This window comes from Stenella coeruleoalba (genome assembly GCF_951394435.1).
Source record: "Stenella coeruleoalba genome assembly, chromosome: 12".
Taxonomy (NCBI): domain Eukaryota; kingdom Metazoa; phylum Chordata; class Mammalia; order Artiodactyla; family Delphinidae; genus Stenella; species Stenella coeruleoalba.
In genome coordinates, this window is record NC_137158.1 from 15,230,956 (window position 1) to 15,249,946 (window position 18,991).

Below are 18,991 nucleotides of genomic sequence, written 5' to 3' on the forward strand. Positions count from 1 at the left end.
GAGACTGAGTGATAAAGCTTTTGTTATTTTTACAAACAAACTTAAAACATAGCCTTTTTGGACAAAGCTCACTAAATATTACTGTATAAAATGTAATTGAGTAAATTTTTATCAGACTTTTAAAAATAAGAGTTTGGACTCAGGAGCAGCCTCACTATTTATTCCATTATGTATATATTGTACTTACTCTATTCTCAGAGTATTTTCCCTATCCTTATCATTGATCCTCTCTCCCTTTGATTCTTTTTTCTGTTAGAAAACTGTAGCTGTCACTTAAGGTGGAGTATATTTTCTTCTCCCAAGAGAATAGCCAGTCTTTCCACATTCATCATCATTGACTGTCAAGAAAGAACCTTCAGCAGGCTGTACCCTAAATGCATTTGGTGGCCTATATTCATGGATTCACAGACTTGGCCTGATGCCAGATGTAGATTCAAGTTTCAGCCACATCTTGAAGATAATTACATAGTAATAACCACCAGAAGGCAAATATGTGTAGTGGGGAGGCGAGCAGGCTAACTAGGAAGTTGGCACACTGAGACTGTTCCCCTCTTAGTTAATGGCCTCTCTCTGGAGCTCTATTACTTTGAGTGTAAATATTTCTAAGATACTTAATAAATGTAAATTAAAATGTAGGAAGAATAAAGTGTACTGAAAAACTTTAAAAATAACATATTTCTTCTCTTTCTTAATGTTATTGTAAAAAAATAAGGAATAAATAACTAGAAAATATAAATAGGGAAATAAAATTACCTATAATCCCTATAAGAATAGATTACACCTAATAATACTTTAGTGTATATCCGTCAGTGAAAGATATGATTTCAAACACATTTCAATGAGAATTACATGCACTGGGTTCGAATTGTCAGAAACTATTAAGAGTATTGTCTGAAACAGCTTTAATGATCTTTCTTGTTAGTATCTAACAAGACTTCCTCAAGCCTGCTAACATTCTTCCCTCTCTACTACTCTTACCAAGGCATATATTTAAGCTGATTTTATGCTTCCAGGATTTATGATAGACAAATGCTTGGCTTTCAGAGGTATAGTGACATATATCATCTACAGTCATTAAACAAAGCATACAGTATTTTTATGTGTTTCATTTTTCTACCCTATGGGTTACAAGCATCAATATATAAATTTTCAAGAAAAAAAGGGATACCTGCACTATAAACATATATTTATATGTTTCAATATATTTTATGGTCTTTACAATTCTTGGTAAGAAACAATAAGATATATTCTCTTGACTTTCAAATAAAATATCCCCAAAATACATTTTCCCTTCAGAATATTAATCATTAAGTTATATCTATCCCTTCTTATCTACATCAGAGAGCTATGATGAAAATAAATGGAGAAATAAATTTGAAAAAATTTTGAGCTCTTGGAAGGAATAGTATCATATAAAGGTGAAATACTATTTTATTTACAAATTCAAAATTATTTTGAAGTAGAAGTCACCCTACCATTGCACTGTATATAGACAGATATTTCTCAGAATCATTACTTTCCATATCAATAAAAGTCAAACCATCGATTGCTTCACTTTTCTCTGTATGGAATTCTCAGATCCAAAGTATTTCATTGAAATGTTCTTTTCCCTATATTGAAAAATAGTGCATCCCACTGAGAATGAATGACCACCCACTTTTTTCAAAGGGGGAAATTATAGACATGAAGATTACTCATGAAAAACTCAGAAAGGAATTCACTCATAATGGGCAAAAGAATTGCAAAATGAATACTAGGTGTAGCATAATATCAAGAAGAGGTACTATCCTGATAAATAGCTCCATTCCTTTATTTTTGACTTATCAAACTATTATTGCTAACTTAATGTTTTCCATATTGGCATTTGGCAGTATTAGAAACCCAGAGAAGGAACTGATCCCTAGGCAATATGTGAATAATTATTAAATCCAGGTGATAAGTACATGGATGTTTGTTTAATCACTCACTTTTCTGTAGTTTTTTAAATTGTCATAATAAAAAGCTGCTTTATCCTAAGGTTTCAATCACTTCCATTTTACCAGCAAATAGCTCCTTGTTGGCCAGAATTAGGCCCAGCAAAGCAATTCACTTTATCACTTTTATACCTTCAAAAATGAATTGTCAAAGTAGTGTCTGATTTTAACTAAATAAGCCAACTAATAGATGTCCAGATAAGGAAAAGATCTGCCTTCATTATCTCTTGCCTCTGTGCAATTTCTGTGATCTATTTCAAGAATACATCACACACGTTCATTTGCCCAAGCAGTCTCTGCTACTCTCCAACAGTATCATTTATGTCCAAATCCCAAAAGGATTTCCTGGGTACTTCTGCTTGTAGGTTCATAGATTTTTCTACAAGAATATATCATTTTCATAGGTATCATATTTCTTCTTGCCTTATAATAAGACTTTTTCTTTTGAGAGTCATATTGAAGAAAAACACTGGTAAAATAGAGGTTTTATCAAGTGAGTTCAGTTGACCACTCACGGAGTACGCTACCCCCCAGATTAAACTTGAAAATAATTTTAAGTGACAGCTAATATTTGTTGAGCCCTGTTTTCCTAGCGCAGGGCTAAGCACTTTAGTTGCATCTTTGCATTTAATTCTCATAATAATAATGACATTATGTTTACTATACCTGGAGATAAAATCCACCTGTTTCTCAGAGAACTGGCATTTGAGATATTACTGTGTTCTTGCAAAATTTAGAAATTTACAGTGGTGTCAGCCTTAGTCACCGGGTCTTATCTGAGGTAACTTTCTTGTACATTCAAAACCTCTTCATTTCCATTTCCCCTTTGAGCCCTGTGTTTACTACACTCTTGTGACCAGGAGCCTTGAGTCCAGCGCTATAGCCTCTGCCTCAGGGTATGAAACCAGGTAGGCCTATGGAATCTATCTCCCCACATTTGTTTAGGCTGTATAATCACCCTCCACAGATTTCTATTGTTTATCTTATCCACTGTGTTCCTCCAACAAATCCTTTTACTAAGACCCTCCACCCTGGGCTGCAGCCATCTACCTTCTATATACATAGTAAGTGAACAGAGACTTCAGCCTCACAAGGATTTCTTCATGGGGTTTCATTGTTTTTAGTTCCTTGAATTCATTTTTACCTCTTGATTTTGTAGTTTCTCCAAGGTTGATTTGGGGGAGGGAGCCAACCACCCTGGCTCATTCATCATCTTCTTAAGAACCAGAAACGTTGATGTTACTTATTTCTTTATTACTTAATCCCACACTTATGGATGAAGATACAATTTGTGTTAAATTCTAAAGTAATGATCAGGGCTTATGTAACTAACAAACCCAGAGTCGACTGAGGCCATGTGATAGGAAGAATATCCCCTAGAAGACTGTCAACAAGGCACACACAACACAGTCAGTCTCTCTGCATGATCCTCCCTTGGCCCAGAATGACTTGAAAACAACATAAAGAGGAACAGATTTGAAGTCACCTCTCTTCTCCACCTACCTCAGGCTGCTAGAAATACACATATCAGTGCTCTAAGCCACTCGTGAAACTTAGTTGTAGTTTTAAGTCCTGACCTGTAGACTTTTACAGAACAAGCATCACATAATTTTTCTAGGCCTTCATATCTAAAAGTCCTATATACTGAAAGGGGAAAAAACCTCCTCCTTTGCATCAGCTGCACCTACTTCCTGAACCTTCTGGGGCTTGCTGTCATCTGACAAGGCTCCACTTGGCCCAAACACACTGCTAAAACCACAGCCTCTATAGTTCAAAATTAAGCTGCAACAGCTATACACCACGAGGCCTGAGACTCTATTACTTCCGGTCAGAGGTTAATGAGCCCCCTCCCTCCACCTCATGGCCACCATTCCACCCTCACCCCTTCCCCCGGCCACCCGCTGCCATCACGCTGCTGAGGTCTGCATGGCACATGCCCCTTTCCTCTCACAGACCCCCGGCAACCACTGATCTTTTTACTGCCTCCATAGCTTGGCTTTTTCCAGAATGTCACATAGTCATAATCACAGAAAACACAGCCTATTCAGATTGACTTCTTTCACTCAGCAATATGAATTTACATTTCCTATATGTCTTTGCATGGGTGATAGCTCATTTCTTTGTATTGCTAAATAATGTTCCATTGTATGGATGTACCACAGTTCGTTCATCCATTCATCTGTTGGAGTCTATTTGGCTGCTTTCAGTTTTTGGCAGTTCTAAAGAAAGCTACTGACATGCATGTGCAGGCTTGAGGGTAAACACTTAGAAGCGCAACTGCCGGATCACATGGTAGGCCTGCATTTAGCTTTGCAAAGAACTGCCGAACTGTCTTCCAAACAGGCTGTACATTTTGCATTCTCACTAGCAATGAATGAGTTTTTCTGTTGCTCCATATCCTTGCCAGTATTTGGTGTTGTCAGTGCTTTGGATTTTATCCAGGAATCTATTTTTAAAAATTAGAACAAATGAATTTAACAAGATTGTTGGATTCAAGGTCAGTATACAACAATAAATTGCATTTATATGTACTAGCAACAAACAATTAGAAAATATTTTAAAATACTATTGACAGTAGCTTTAAAATACTTAAGAATAAATTTAATAACAGATGTGTGAAAGTTCTACACTGAAAACTAAAAACCATTTCCTGAGAATATTTAAGAAAAACCCCAAATAAATGGAGATACATGTTTATATGTTCATAGCATAGCAACATTAGTAAGACACCAATACTTCCCTAAATTGATCTGCATATCAAATTCAGGTCCAATCAAAATCTCAGGAGGATTTTTTTAAAGAAATTAACAAACTCGTTCTGAAATTCATATGGAAATTCAAAGAACCTAGAATAGCCAAAACAGTTTCTAAAAACACAAAGTTATGAGATTTACACTCCCAGATTTCAAGGTTTACTATAGAGTTATAGTAGTCATTACAGTGTGATCTTGACCTAAGGGTAAACAAGCAAATCAATGGAACAGAATAGAGTTCAGCCATAAACCCATGTGGATATAGTCAATTAATTCCAACAAAGATACTAAAGCGGGACTTCCCTGGTGGCCCAGTGGTTAAGGCTCCACGCTTGCACTGCAGGAGGCACAGTTTCAATCCCTGGTCGGGGAACTAAGATCCCTCATGCCACATGGCACAGCCAAAACAGACAAACCAAAAAAGCCCAAACAAACAAAGATACTAAAGCAATCCAATGAAGAAAGAAAGGTCATTTTAATAAATGGTATTGGAACAACTGAAAATCCATTTAAAAAAAAACTTTGACCAGTAGCTTACCATGTTGGAAAAAGGTAGGATAATATCTTCATGACTTTGATACAAAGATTTCTTAGACCAGACCAAAAAAGTCACTGGCCAATAAATTTTACTTCACCGAGATAAAAAAAAAACTGTTGTTATCTAAAAACATCATTATGAAAATGGAAAGACAATCAGACTGGGGGGAAAAAAATGTTTCCAAAACATATCTGACTAAGGACTGGTATTAAGAATATATAAAGGGTTCTACATCAATCAGGGCTTAATCTAAGAAACAGAGCCCCTAGGAGATGTGTATCTGTATGTGCGTGTGCGTGTGTTTGTGTGTGTAGACAGAGAGAGAAAGAGAGAAAGATTTTATTATATGAATTTGATTGACCTCACAAAATTATGGGAGACTGTTTCTGTGAAGCTGTTGCCTCTTCACATGATTCTAGAACCTCAGATCGGTAGATAAAGCAGTTTGAATGCAGTAGGCAGAATAATGCTCTCCCGGAGTGTCCACCTTAATCCCCAGAACCTGTGAATATGTCCGTTTACATGGCAAAGGGGAATTAAGATTGCAGAGGGAAGTAAAGTTACTAATTAGCTGATGTAAAAGTAGAAAGATTATCCTGGATTACCCATCCAGTTGGACCCAGTGTAATCACAAGGGTCCTTAAAAGGGAAAGAGGGAAGCAAAAGAATGAGGGTCAGAGAAAGAGACTTCATTGTTCTCATTTTACAGATAATAAAACAGGAATCTTAGGGCTCCATGCCAGGGTTCCTTCCACAGTGCCAGACAGCCTTCTCTCTGTGTGAGCAGATTAATGTCAATATGAGACACAAAGAAATTAGAAGCAGTGAGACTCAGACTTGTAACAAGTTGTGGCTTTCTGATAAGGAAGTCATACACATTTTCACTCTCAAAACTCCAAGGATTAGAATTGAAAAAATATAACAACAATATTTTAATTAATCTTGCTTTGTCCAAAGATATGTCCACTATATACCCTACAGACTAAAACCAAAATTTTCCATTTAAAATATTTAATCCAATACCTAGAAGACACTAGAGCCAACCACACATATCAAAAACTTTAAACAGTTCTAAATCAATTTATTTTAATAAGCCTCCCCTAACTTAATACCAGGAGTCCCAGTTTGTAAGAAATCAAATAAATGACGCTGACCTTCTTCAAGAATTGAAAAATGGTTTAGAGAACTAAATTGTTCTATTTGGACAGTTAGTCAATTGTCAAAGTTAATATAGCTCTTAGAGAAACTGTTTTAACCCATTAAACTATGAAGCAATCTAGAATGTCCCCTAGGTCTTCTTCTTCTTCTTGACAGATTAAATAAGTAATTTAGAAGTAAATTAATATACGGGAGAGCACAGCAGCTCTACATTTCCCAATGGGGCATTGCTCACGTGAAAGACATGTGAGTAGTGACCCCTAGAATTGAGCATTACTGTGTCCCTGACAGTTCAAGGATAAACAAGATTTTTCAGGACTGCATACTGTTCTGCCTTTCATACTCATAAACTCTGTCCTTGTTCATAGATGGGAAAAGTAGTCAGTTAAGCACTGTGATTTTTGGAAGGAAGACAGGCAATTCAGAAGCCATGAAATTCTACCTCAGATATATTCCTTTGAATGGAGGCTTTTTTTTAACCCCAAATACCTTTTTATTACTTTTATTATTATTAACACTTACACAAACACTACCCATTTATGGTAGAAAAATTTTAAAACACAAAGGAAAAAAATCCATAATTCTATCACTTAAAGAGGCCTCTTCGGCCTTCTTTAGATAAAATACACCATCACCCACACTGGATCTCTCTCCCTTAGTAGGTGTGGCTTCTGTATTGGCTGAGGTGAGGAAGACTAGGAGATGCTAAAGAGGCCTCAGAAGGCAGACAGTGACACCAACAGCCAATCTCAAGGGATGTGGTTTTTGACTATGACATACATGTATCTCAAGAAACCACCTCCCACAGAATAATATTTCCCAATCTTCCCAAGTCTTGTCCATACCACCTCCACCCCTATAACTCTGTATTTTATATTATATAACAGGGGTGGGATCTTTATCAGGAGAAATGAAAGAAGTCAGGAAACTTCATCCCCAATTTGAAGATGCTTGTGTTTGACCATCACCTCTATCTTCTTGTGAGCTCTTGGTATCCATTGATGTTTAGCATCTTTCCCAAAACACCAAAGCCAGGCTTTAATGATAACTCAATGCCAAGGAGATACCTGGGATTCCACCCCATGAGCAGGACCAGTACAATGGATATAAACAAATATTAAATAAAGACCACATATTGAGTTGGAGAAGACGAAAAGCCTTCTTAACAATAAGAAAAGGTAGGGTTTCACTGGGTGACCTACTGATAGAGGGATTGACATCACTTAATACTGGATAACAGGGAGCTTAAAAAATATTTAAACCTGAAAAACTCATGAAGAAATGGAGGAAGACAGCAAAATCTCTCCAATCCCAGCTTTGTAAATATTGTAAAATATATTTTGTTACAAGCACAAGAATTAAAACACATTATGACTATTTTTCCATGTTAATAAATATAATTCTCAAACATGAGCATAAGTAGTGTAATTCATGGATATGCTACAATTTATTCAGCCAGTCCCAACTGTTGGATATTTAAAGCTTTCCCAGTTTTTGTAGACTTGCAATAAACAGACCTGTATGTAAGTCTTCAAACATCCTCATTATTTTATGAATTTCTGAGCTAAGGAGTATATGCACATTGTAAGGGCTTCATTACATATTGCATATATAATTACATATAATATATTTCATACTGACCTCCCAAAGTCAGCACACTCGTGACAGCCTTGCATTAGAGTACTTGCCTCCCCACAGCTTTCCCATAATTAGCTATTATCCTAACTCTGAATTTTTAACTATTTGATAAGTAGACATCCCCTTATTTTGTTCACTGATCAGCGTTTGCCAACCTCTGGTTTAAGGGATTCAGATATAGCACTTGCAGAAAAGAAACTACTAGGCTGAGGAGATGCAAGCAAGGAGGCAATGAAGAACTAAGGACTTTGAAGAGGGTAGAGCTACCACATCACGGGAGAGGAATCTGGTCCGTACAAATGTCCCAGCCAGGTAAGGAGGTAGATACCTGAGGATGTGGCCAGAGTTGCCACAGAAACAGCTATTAGGTGGGAGGCAGGAGCCAGTCCACGAGGGCCCCTGAGGCCAGTCCCACGGGCCATCTACAGGCTGACCCACTGAGTTCCACGATGAATACAATGGATTGAGTACTGGAGCCTGGAAAGGGAGGGTCTTTTTGTCACCATCACTTCAATAGGGTCCTTCCAGCATCTTGTATTGACAGATTAGCATCAAGGCAGCTGTCAAAGGAGAAATGTTTATAGGGTTCATCCACAGTTTCACAAAGCAGGGCACAGAATGGTGGATTGGGCCTAAGAGACAATGTATTTAAAACTGGTGTACAGGTATAATATTTCTGAGTGACCCAACTTGATTCGAAGATAAACCTTAAAAAATACAAAGGAAAAAAAAAAACTTAGCATGTCCTTTTACTCTAAATATTAATAGTCTTGGCAAGACTTTTGATAGACTATTAGTTTAACTGGTAAGTGCCCAAATTAGCAACTGTGGTAAATTGATTGTATAAATGATTTCAATTCTTCACTCTCTTTATCCACATCATTTGCCATGTGCCTTTACAGTTTTGCTCCCTAAAAAGGAAGATTGAATTTCCTTACCATTTGAATCTAGGCTGGCCTTGCAACTTGCTTGAGCCAATGGGATGTTAACAGACGTGACACAGGCATAAGCGTGAAAAAGTACTTTTATGACTCTGCCCACATCTTTCCTCTGCCATTGCCGTGAAAAAATATCCAGGTTAGTCTACTAGAGGACAGTAGACACGTGGAATCAAGCCAAGTTAGCCACTGGGATAAGAATATCCATACCAACCAGCAGTCTGCCAACGCCCCGTCACGGGGGCAAGACTAACCAAACACAGCAGAGCTGCCTAATTGCCCTGCATAGCTTGCAACAGACACATGAGTAAGCCCTGCGAAGCCCAGCCCAGGCCAGGGAAATCACAGATTCGTGCATTAAATAAATGCTTATTGTTGCAAAATACTGGGATGTTTTGGGTTGCTTGTTATATAGCATTATAGTGATAACAGGTAACTGATATTCTGCCTTTCTATATGTTAACAGAAAAGATCAACATGATTTGTACATCCCACAGGTATATGGATAACTGATGCTTCACTACAAAATTTGAGGTCATTCCCTGTTTTCCCACATTAAAAACATCCAACGTCTGCTTTGAAGTAATGAGTAGGTGTATTGTAAGGCAGGGTGAAAGCTTTTCCCAGGAACCATCTTTGGAGTTGCTAGGCATGAAAGTGAGCAAACTGCTATAGGTTCTGTTGAAGCATAAAAGAAGAACCCAGAATCTGTAGCTAAAGGAGGATTTCCTTTCATCTTTAATCCCTGCAGTTTACAACCACCTACCATATGCATACAGACACCCAAACTCACCTTCTCAATCTGAAAAGGACCTAACATAAAATCCATGTAAAACAGTGAATATAAAAACATTTTTTCTTCACTCCATTCCTACTAGGCCATTTCAGGGATCCCCCTCAACAGGGTACCTCCTTCCACATGTACTCAAGATCCTCATGCCATGCCCAGGCAGCCTCTTGTGGCCTCCCACCCTTCCTCTCTCTCCCACTCCTAGTTTCTCTCCATCTTACCATATATAAAACCTGCTCTCAACTGTAAGCATCTACAAAACTCATACCCATGGAGGTTATAGTGACTGATACCTTAGGGGCAATGGTATCTTACCAGGGAGAGGATATAAGTGCACAAGATAGACTGATGGGCATCATTAGTGAAACAGGGAGAAAGATGAGTAACACTTGGAGGATTAGAACACTTCCCTGGCACCCTGGGCAAGCACAGCCAGAGGAAGGGCTGGCTTCATGGGCATGAGACCTATTCAGTCACACAGAGCCCTGCAGACCTGGTGTCATGTTCTGCTGTAACTCTTCCAAAGGGCTCTGCATTTTTGTTTTGCACAAGGCCCCACACATTAGGTAGCTACGTCCATCCAGAGGTAACAGGTAGGTCTGCTCCTCACCAGATGTGTTCCACCTTGTACAAAACAACAGGTTTTACGTATGGAAATCATTTCATGTACAGTCTTCCAGGTGCTATTGATTTAATAAGCTACCAAAGTCTAATCCTCTGGGATTTTAAACCTCATTTTTTCTGCTTCTCCATAATCATCCATATAACAGCACGTACACTCTTAAAAACAGAGCTGAAATAGAATATTGCTAAAAGTCTGAAAATGATCTCTGATAGGACTGTTTTGATCTCCCGCAAAACAGAAGACATTTATCATAATACTCCAGCACCATGTTAAGTGTACAGCTGGGACTGCTGTATAAATCCTTGTCTTTCTTGCTTTAGTTTCACATTCTGTTCTGTGGCAGAGAAAACGAATATCTAAAATGCAACTTTTCCCTAGAGGTAATTATGTACTATTTATTAGACCTACATTGTGTGTTAGGTATCTAAAAGAACACATAAAAATGACCTCATTCTAAAATAGCCTTTTAAAATTACAGGCACACCTCAGAGATATTGCACATTTGGTTCCAGACCACCGTAATAAAGCGAGTCACATAAACTTTTTGGTTTCCCAGTGCATGTAAAAGTTATGTTTACACCACATGATAGTCTATTGAGTGTGCAATGGCATTATGTCTAAAAAAACAATGTACATACCTTAATTTAAAAATACTTTATTGCTAAAAAATGTGAAGCATCATCTGAGCCTTCAGCGAGTGGTAATCTTTTTTGTGTGGAGGGTCTTGCCTTGATGTTGATGGCTGCTGACGAAGCATGGTGGTGGTCACCGAAGTGGAATGGCTGCAGCATTTGCCACATCGATGGACTCTTTCTTTCGAGAACAATTTCTCTGTAGCATGCAATGCTTTTTGATAGCATTTTACCCACAGTAGAACTTCTTTCAAAATCGGAGTCAATTCTCTCAAACCCTGCCACTGCTTTATTAACTAAGTTTATATAATATTCTAAATCCTTTTTTGTCATTTCAACAATCTTCACAGCATCTTCACCAGGAACAGATTGTGTCTCAAGAGACCACTTTCTTTGCTCACCCATAAGAAGCAGCTCCTCAACCATTCAAGTTTTATCATGAGACTGCAGAAATTCAGTCACATCCTCAGGCTACACTTTTAATAGTAGTTCTCTTGCTGCTTCCACCACATCTGCAGTTACTTCCTCCACTGAAGGCTTAAACTCTCAAAGTCATCCATGAGGGTTGAAATCAGCTTCTTTAAAATGTCTTTTAAAGTTGGTATTTTGACCTCTTCCCATGAATCATGAATAGTCTTAATGGCATGCAGAATAGTGAATACTTTCCAGAAAGTTTTCAACTTACTTTGCCTGGATCCATCAGAGGAATCACTATCTATGACAGCTATGGCATCAAAAAATGTATTTCTTAAATGACAAGACTTGAAAGTCAGAATTACACCCTGACGCGTGGGCTATTAGCAGGCAGGAAAACAACATTAATCTCATTGCACATCTCCTTCAGAGTTCTTGGGTGAACAGGTGCACTGTCAATGAGCAGTAATATTTTGAAAGGAATATTTTTTTTCTGAGCAGCAGGTCTCAACATCAGGCTTAAAGTATTCAGTAAACTATGTTGCAAGCAGATGTACTATCAGCCAGGCTTTGTTGTTCCACTTATAGAGCACAGGTAGAGTAGATTTAGCATAATTCTTAAGGACCCTAGGATTTGTGGAATGGTAGATGAGCACTGGCTTCAACTTAAAGTCACCAGCTGCATTAGCCCTTAACAACTAATTAAACTTAATAGCATTTGCACAGCAAAGGAAACCATAAACAAAACGAAAAGACAGAGTACAGAACAGGAGAAAATATTTGCAAAAGATGTAACCAACAAGGGATTAATTTCCAAAATATACAAACAGCTCATATAGCTCAATATCAAAAAAACAAACAATGCAATCAAAAAAGGGCAGAAGGGGCTTCCCTGGTGGCGCAGTGGTTGGGAGTCTGCCTGCCGATGCAGGGGAAAACAGGTTTGTGCCCCGGACCGGGAGGATCCCATATGCCGCGGAGTGGCTGGGCCTGTGAGCCATGGCTGCTGAGCCTGCGTGTCCGGAGCCTGTGCTCCGCAACGGGAGAGGCCACAGCAGTGAGAGGCCCACATACCGCAAAAACAAACAAAAAAAAAGGGCAGAAGACCTAAACAGACATTTCTCCAAAAGAGACATCCATATGGTCAACAGGCACATGAAAAGATGCTCGACATCACTAATTATTAGAGAAATGAAAGTCAAAACTACAATGAGGTATATCACTTCATGCTAATCAGAATGGCCATCATCAAAAAGTCTACAAATAAATGCTGGAGAGGGTGTGGAGAAAAGGGAACCCTCCTATTCTACTGGTGGGAATGTCAATTGGTGCAGCCATTATGGAGAAGAGTATGGAGGTTCCTTAAAAAACTAAAAAATAGACTTACCGTATGATCCAGCAATCCCACTCCTGGACATATATCCAGAGAAAACTCTAACTCAAAAAGATACATACACCCTAATGTTCATAGTAGCACTATTTACAATAGCCAAGACATGGAAGCAACCTAAATGTCCATCGACAGAGAAATGGATAAAGAAGATGTGGTATATGTATATACACAATGGAATATTACTCAGCCATAAAAAAGAATGAAATAATGCCATTTGCAGCAACATAGATGGACCTAGAGATTATCATACTAAGTGAAGTAAGTCAAACAGAGAAAGACAAATATCATATGATATCACTTATATGTGGAATCTAAAAAAAAGATGATACAAATGAACTTATTTACAAAACAGAAATAGACCCACAGACATAGAAAACAAACTTATGGATACCAAAGGGGAAAGGGAGGGGGGTGGGATAAATTTAGAATTTGGTATTAATAGATACAGACTACTATATATAAAATAGATTAACAACAAGGTTCTACCATATAGCACAAGGAACTATACTTGATATCTTATAATAACCTATAATGGAAAATAATCGGAAAAAGAATGGATGTATATATGTATAAATGAATCAGTTTGTTGTACACCTGAAACATTGTAAATCAACTATACTTCAATAATTAAAAAAATTTTTAAGAAAACAGAAAAAGAAAAGAGAGCATTGGCTTCAACTTAGTCATCAGCTTCATTTGACCCTAACAAGAGAGCCTGTCCTTTGAAGCTTTGAAGCCAGACATTAACTTCTCCTCTATAGCTATGAAAATTGTATATGACATCTTCTTCCAGTAGAAGACTGTTTCATCTGCATTGAAAATGTTGTTTAGTGTAGCCACATTCATGAATTATCTTAGCTAGATCTTCTGGATAACTTGCTGCAGCTTCTACATTAGCACTTGCTGTGTCACCTTGCACTTTTATGTTAAGGAGATAGCTTCTTTCGTTAAACCTCATGAACCAACCTCTGTTAGCTTCAAACTTTTCTTCTGCAGCTTCTTCACCTCTCTCAGCCTTCACAGAATTGAAGAGAGTTATGGCCTTGCTCTGGATTAGGTTTTGGCTTAAGGAAATGTTGTGGTTGGTTTGATCTTCCATCTAGACCATTAAAACGTCCTCCATATCAGCAATATCGCTATTTCACTTTCTTATCATTCATGTGTTCACTGAAGTAGCACTTTTAATTTCCCTTAAGAACTTCTCCTTTGCATTCACAGCTTGGCTAACTCTTTGGGACAAGAGGCCTAGATTTCAGCCTATCCTGGCTTTCAACATGTCCTCCTCACTAGGCTTAATCATTTCTAGCTTTTGATTTAAAGTGAGAGTTGTGAAACTCCTCTTTTCATGTGAACACTTAGAGGCCATTATAGGTTTATAAATTGGCCTAACTTCAATATTGTGTGTCTCAGGGAACAGAGAGGCCCAAGAAGAAAGAGAGATATGGGGGAACAGCTGGTCAATGGAGCAGTCAGAACACACACATTTATCTATTAAGTTCGTCATCTTATATGGGCATGTTCATGGCACCCCAAAAAAATTACAATAGTAACATCAAAGGTCACTGATCACAGAGGGCCATAACAAATAAAATAATAATGAAAAAGTTTGAAACATTGCGATAATCACCAAAATGTGACACAGAGACACGAAGTGAGCAAGTGCTGTTGGAAAAATTGTGCCAATAGAGTTGCTCAATGAAGGGTTGCCGCATACCTTCAATTTTAAGAAACAGTGTCTGTGAAGTGCAATAAAGCAAAGCACAATAAAATGAGGTATGCCTATAGCTCTTGGTGTAATATTTTTATCACTCTTCCTGGGGCTGTAAAGCCCAAGGAAGGGAATTTCCGGGAAGTGTCATTATTGCTGGTAGGCAACAACAAATATGCTCACTGGGTTTTTTCCCATAGCTTCTCCTTGTACTTGTTTTATTTCCCTCTCTTACGTAAACATTCCCCCACAGTCCATTCACATCCCATCAATATAAGGGAGAAAAATCCAACCCTTGGACTTTGGTTCCTCCTACTTACAAATGGATGTGGCTGACTACCTGCCTGTATAATAAAATGACACACAAACTCCCATTCTTCTCAAAATATTTCTACCGCTAACCTGCTAAAGAGTCTGAAATTCCAACTTCTAGAGTCATACCTTTGTAGTAGGAATTATCATCAGAATGATTGTGAAAGTAAAACTGATACCTGGAAAAGACAATATAATCTATATAATATTGAGCAGGAAACAGTTAAGTAGTAAGATCTCCTCCACTCTTTCCTGAGTTTCTCTTAGATAATCAGAAGAGGTCAATGATGTTAGGGGTGTATCTTCTTGCTGCAAGTTGAGGGATCACGTACTTAATTCACATAACAAACAGGAAGTGACTATTTCCACCAAGAGGGGTTTAAATAATCTTCCCACTGATGCAGCCCCTGCAGGGCTCAATTGTAGCAGACAGTGCAGATTGTGGTAGAACACAGAAAATGCAGCCACTAGTGAGAGAAGGAAGGATCAAGACAAAGATAATGTTACCAAGTCCAAGCTTATACTGCTCGCCACATGACAGGCCAATAAATCAAAAGAAGAGGTGCTGGGCAAGAAATAGCAACTTTATTCAGAAAGCCAGCAGACCAAGAAGATGGTGGACTAATGTCACAAAGAACCATCTTCCCCGAGTTAGAATGCAGGCTTCTTTTATACTAAAAGGGGAGGGGGTGTGACTGATTATTGCAAACTTCTTCATCCCAGCCAAGAAGGTATGTGATAATTCTTTGTTCTTGCAGCTGTCCACTAGGTCTGATCATGATGCTCCTATAAACCTCCAACAAGACAAATGTTATTCTCTGTTATAAGTGTTATACCATTAAAGGTCAAGCCTGGGAGGCAGAGCCTTGAGAAAGTGCTATTATGTATATTTCAGGTTATAGGCAGCATTCTTTTACAAAAGGTACAGAGCCAGCATGACTAAGCACAGGCAACAGAGCACAAAGGTTAGAGCTAAAGGAATAGATCCAATATGGAGTCAGGTTGGTTCTCTATTACAATAAATCTTGGGCTGCAGAGAAAACTGAAGGGCCAAGCAAGCTGTAAAATCTATTTCTACACTAACAGGGAATTTAACTGCCTGAAATTCTCGGACCATATCAAAAAGAAGCAAAGCCTTTTTTTAGCATGAATTTTGATCACTGACAGAATCATAGTCCAAGGGATGACTGCAAACAGTAAGGGATCTAAAATGAGAAAACAAAAACCCAGTGCAAGCATCACAGAGCAAACTTTTATGGAATACACAGAGGATATCAGAATAACTGAGACAACCCAAGATGTGTGTAACCAAGCAGGACCCCATAGAGCCTTCCCGGGACAAACACCTTGCCCATATACTCTGCTTTAGCGTCTCTCTGAAGTACCCAGATAACAGTATCCAATATACATTTCCTGAGTTTTTTTTACAGGTGCTAAAACACCCGCCAAATGGAAGCTGTTAACTACTTGATGACCATGAGCTCATAGCCCCCAGACCTACTGGAGCCTAAGGATTGATAATGTGACACCGCCCTGTTACCTCACCATCAACCAATCAGAGAATTGTGCGTGAGCTGACCACATACCCTGCAACTCCCGCACTTCACCTGGCCTTTAAACATGCTTTGCTTTATCTTTAGCTTTTTAAGGAACATCCATGCTCTTCACCATAGTGGCCATATCAATTTATATTCCCACCAACAGTGTAAAAGGGTTCCCTTTTCTCCACACCCTCTCCAGCATTCATTGCAGCACTATTTACAATAGCCAGGACATGGAAGCAACCAAATTGTCCATCAACAGAAGAATGGATAAAGAAGATGTGGTACATATATACAACGGAATATTACTCAGCCATAAAAAGGAATGAAATTGTGCCATTTGCAGAGACATGGATGGACCTAGAGACTGTCATAAGAGTGAAGTAAATCAGAAAGAGAAAATCAGATATCATATAATATCGCTTATATGTGGAATCTAGAAAAATGATACAGATGAACTTATTTGCAAAGAAGAAATAGAGACACAGATGTAGAGAACAAACATATGGGTACCAAGGGGGAAGGTGGGAGCTGGGATGAATTGGGAGATTGGGACTCACATATATACACTATTATGTATAAAATAGATAACTAATGAGAACCAGCTGTATAGCACAGGGAACTCTACTCAGTGCCCTGTGGTGACCTAAATGGGAAGGAAACCCAAAATAGAGGTGATATATGTATATGTATAGCTGATTCACTTTGCCGTATAGCAGAAAGTAACGCAACATTGTAAAGCAACTATACTCCAATAAAAATTAAATAAATAAATAAAAATGCTTTGCTGAAACCTACAGGGGAATTGGGGCTTTTTTAGCACTAACTGTCCTGGACTCCTTGTCTGGTGCCTTACAATAAACGCTGTACTTTCCTTCACCACAACCCAGTTCAGTAGATTGGCTTTACTGCCTGAGGGCAAGTGGACCCAGGTTTGGTTCAGTAACATGTGGACAACAGATCAGAACAGAGACTGTTCCTCGGGTCACATCTATCTAGAATGAACTGAAAGATGATAACACAACTGAATAATATTTGTATTTTTTAAATTAAAGCATGTTAATTAACTCAAATTAATATTTTTACTTGTTCCAGAGACTAAATATAAGACAACAAACTTTGGTTGTCTTCATAAAGTTCTTAGTTTATAAATCCCATTAAATCTTTAGTATTAAAATATCAGCATAAAGACAGACCTGTTTACCAATGGAAGTCATTCCAAGAATGCAAACTCCATCTCCATCTCCAATATGAGAAATGGCTGCTAAGTTCAGCACAAGATAAATTGGAATGTGGGAAGCTTTCAAGAATGTACTTTTATGTCTGTAAATTTCAGAAAGTTGAAAAATCTTGGTAGTTCAAAGTTAGTGGCACACCCAGAGAAGAGCAACAGAGAGTGATGACTGAGGAATCACATACTCATACAAAGCAGCCTCATGACAAGGCAGGGTAGAAGACATATACTCTATATCATGCGCATATCTGAAGTTACTTGGCTCTGTTGGCTGAAGTAAAATAAAGGTTTATAGAAGGCATAAAACAACACTTGTTGTTTATAGAAGGCATTTTTTAATGCCTTCTATATATATATATAAACTTGTTATATATACATATAACAAGTTTATATATATATATATAACAAGTTTATATATATATAACAAGTTTATATATATATAAACTTGTCTTCTATATATATATATATATATTCTATATATAAACTTGCCTTATATATAAACTTGCCTTCTATATATATATATAAACTTGTTATATATATATATATATATATATATAAACTTGTTTATAGAAGGCATTTTTTTAACATCTTTATTGGGGTATAATTGCTTTACAATGGTGTGTTAGTTTCTGCTTTATAACAAAGTGAATCAGTTATACATATACCTATGTTCCCATATCTCTTCCCTCTTGCGTCTCCCTCCCTCCCACCCTCCCTATCCCACCCCTCCAGGCAGTCACAAAGCACCGAGCCGATATCCCTGTGCCATGCGGCTGCTTCCCACTAGCTATCTACCTTATGTTTGTTAGTGTATATATGTCCATGACTCTCTCTCGCCCTGTCACATTCAAAGTTCTTTTATAAGGAAATTAAGTAGAACGTCCTGGTCTGGGGAAAATTCAATTCATCTAAAGGTGTGTAAAAATTAAACGAGAATCAGCATGAGATTCATATAAATATATAATAGAAAAATAGAGGAAAGAAGCATGAAAAACATATGACAGATGAAGAATATTCATATTAATGTTGCCAGTGAATAGATGAAAAATGTAACCAAATATAAGCCATAGATATAAAACACTTAGTAAACAAATGCCTGTATAAAGTAGAGCTTCAAAACAGAAGGATGCAAGATCAAGGAAGATACAGTGAAACAGCAAAATTAGTGAAAGATAAGTTTGCAAAAACACAAAAAAAAGTGCAATGAAAAATAAAGTCCTTCCAAAAATTAAGACCACAGGAGTCATGAAAAAAATGCAGGCACACAGACAGCAGGGTTGAAAGAATACATGTTTTAAAAAACTTAAGTGAAAATGATTAAAGATCAGAGGGAAAATGAGAGCT

At 37.8% G+C, this 18,991-nt stretch overlaps 1 protein-coding gene across 15 annotated transcripts in view; it reads right to left on the reverse strand.

The window, feature by feature from the left end:
* The window catches only part of LOC307195169 (uncharacterized protein), a 665,726-nt gene that overhangs the window by 533,914 nt on the left and 112,821 nt on the right, over positions 1-18,991 (reverse strand). The gene's annotated exons all lie outside the window — the stretch shown is intronic.